This window comes from Cynoglossus semilaevis, chromosome 13 (genome assembly GCF_000523025.1).
Source record: "Cynoglossus semilaevis isolate Cse_v1.0 chromosome 13, Cse_v1.0, whole genome shotgun sequence".
Classification (NCBI taxonomy): Eukaryota; Metazoa; Chordata; class Actinopteri; order Pleuronectiformes; family Cynoglossidae; genus Cynoglossus; species Cynoglossus semilaevis.
Genome location: NC_024319.1, coordinates 17,597,856 through 17,601,098, shown reverse-complemented (window position 1 = coordinate 17,601,098; position 3,243 = coordinate 17,597,856).

Genomic DNA, 3,243 nt, shown 5'->3' with positions numbered 1-3,243 from the left:
TCCCCAGTTCATATCAGTTAGCAGTTGTTGTGACATTTACGCCGCTGGCTGGACATTCTGTGCTTTTATCAGGCACAGGACTTACACCGTCACTAGTTCAGGGGTGGGTGAGAGGTTGAAGGGCATGATTGAGGAGAAGCTGACTGAGAACCTAAAGCTGGTGGGGGGGGGGAGGGGGAAGCTAGGTTGCCACTTTGTTACCTGCCATAAGGCTAGCATGTCCCTCTTCTGTTGATTAACAGATCGTGCTAGGTCCGAATGAAATCAAATGTATTAAGGTTTTTTGTTCTAAAGTTGAACGATGTAGTTAAATATTATCATGCAGTCTTTTTTTTTTGTGGAAACATCAAGGTCGGTGATTCTCAAACTGTGGTACGCGTACCGCCGGTGGTACGCGAGCGCTCTCTAGTGGTGCGCGTGGAACGTTCATATTTTCATATTAACATTTTTAGCTGAATAAATCTGAAACATACTGTGCATATTTAATACAACATTTAAACATAAACATCTCTCCTGTGGTGGAAGCTAACAGGGAAGGCCTATGTTGCTATATGCTAATGTTGGTCATCATGGTGGTACTCAGAGACATCAATGTTTTCTCAGGTGGTACGGAGTAGAAAAAGTTTGAGAACCACTGATCTAGGTAACGTACAGTATAGTAGACTATAGTTGAAATAATAATTAGCCAACTTTTCGCAAACCTGTTGTGAGGACGCTGGGTGTGTACAAAATGCGAAAGACAACGGGAATTACATGGTAAGAAACCAGTGCAATAAGCTTCCTGGGAACAACAATTTTTTATTTCAGTTAACAAATCATCCATAGTTGAAAAAGAAAAGATGGCTGTATAAGAAGTCATTCATAGAAACCTCTTTGAACCGACTCGGAAGTCATCGCTTTGTTACAGTCTTCGAAGGTCTCGGTTCATGTGAAAAAAAAGTAAGACGGTTTGCAAAAAAAAAAAAAAAAACACGTCCGTTTCTATCAAGGAGAGCTCAGACATCGATTTGTTTGAAAGAATCCTCATCTGGATCGATGCCTTAAGCCAAACAGTGATAATATTGCAACACAGACAGAGATTGTCAAAGGTTAGTGATACACGTCTCCTGGTATGGCTGCCCGATAAATGCAAATGACATGAGTTGAGGATGATTTATCTACACAACAATATCAAATGAAGGCGAAAAAAAAAATGACTTGCAAATTTTTTTTTTTAAAAAAACATGGACTGTTCATAGCGCCACCAATGGCACCTTGGCAGTTATGGCAGTTATTACTGAGAGTTGACAACTCACTCACTGTACTCTCACTCTTCAAGAATCATGATTTGATCAGTGTCCGGTGACAAACGTATGAAAAAAAAAAAGCTCGGTAAAGTCATCTGGTTCAGGAGTAAAAAAAAAAATTCCGGGGGATGATTCTGCATTATTTATCTTATTTGAATTCACTTGAGCATTCTCTTAGCATCCAGGTGAGTCACCTCTGTTGTGATTGACAAAGAAACCCCATAGAATTCTAGAAACCAATTTTGTAAATATAGATATGAACGCCACTTGTAGATGGGTTTACTGTCAAATGGATGATCTGTAATATATATATATATATATATACATATATATGTATATATGTGTATATATGTATATATATATATATATGTATATATGTATATATATATGTATATATGTATATATATATGTGTATATATATAATATATATATACATATATATGTATATATGTGTATATATGTATATATATATGTGTATATATATATATATATGTATATACATATATATATATATATATACACATATATATACACATATATATACACATATATATATACATATATAATATACTTGTGCCATTGTGTCATTTGTTTGGCAAGATCACACTTGTGTCAAATCCAAATGCAAAATATTTGGAAAAATTTTGGAGTAGCAAGAATCTACAATTGAAGTAGTAAGTGCCTCAGCTTTATTTTGCATGTAGCTACAGTATTATAAAACGTAAATACTTCGTATGTACATGGGCGTGGAAACACCTTTACCCGTGTGACGCCAAAAGCGGACAGCAGACTAACTAAAGACAAAGCGATCTTTGTTTTAGTAGCCAACTCTACTGAAAGACACAAATGCAATTTGTGAATTCCTGCCGTCACCGGGATACCTGACGATACTGTTGCATTTACAGAAGCAAGCACTGGCACCGACCCCTTTAGGGACAGGGACAGTGACAGTGCTGTCTTTGGTGGCTTTCGCTGCCCTACATAACCACAGCAATAGTCCCTTTTTTTGTACTCCCCTCCAATTTCTCTGAAACATTGGTTCCTATCCCCCTAAATGGGTGTTGAGGTTCTTCATTTCGGCTGAATGTATTTACGCGAGATGATAACCTCGGCGTTAGTCGGATGCAAGAGGTTCATTTTCGGTATCTTGGCACTTGCTGGAAACTTAAAACTGTAGTTGTGTTAGAGCCATACCACTGTGAAAGAGTTACTGTCTAAGGCAGGCATGGGCAAACTAAGGCCCGGGGGCCGGATGCGGCCCATTCAGCCTTTTTAATCCGGCCCTCCAAACTTTTCCAAATCATATAATGTATTTATATTATCATTATACTTCTGTCTTTTTCCTTGCAATACCCACGTTTCCCCAATAGATGGCATAGAAAATGATAAAAGCGTTTGAGCATTTCAGCCTTTTACATGTCATTTATCTTAGTTCACACCAACGCTCCATCTATCTGCCCCCCCCCCATGTTCAATTTTAGGACCAATCGTGGCCCGCGAGTCACAAAGTTTGCCCACGCCTGCTCTAAGGTTATGGTGAACCTTAGTTTGGTCTATCTGAGTGTAATATTTTTTTTATACATGCCTGTAATTAATCAGTGATATACAGTACAAATGAAAACAACTGTGAGTTTTGTTTTTTGTTTTTTTTTCAACATTAACACAGTACTAATACAAACATACAACAACAAAATATATCCCCTGCAAAACCAATACATGTTGGCATTTATCTCTTTTAATGGCTTTCGGTTCTCTTCTTATACGAAAGAGGTGAATACACGACAGGCTTTGAGTTCTTTGTTCCGGAGTCCATCTTGCGAAGCCCTTGCTTCCTTGCTCCTGTACAATTTTAGTAAATCCCGGCAGAAAAGCAACAGTCAGCGAAAATTGTTTTTGTTTTTATTGTTTTGTTTTTTCGGCCGCCTCTGTTTGACACCGTCGACTGCAGTGAGTTCAA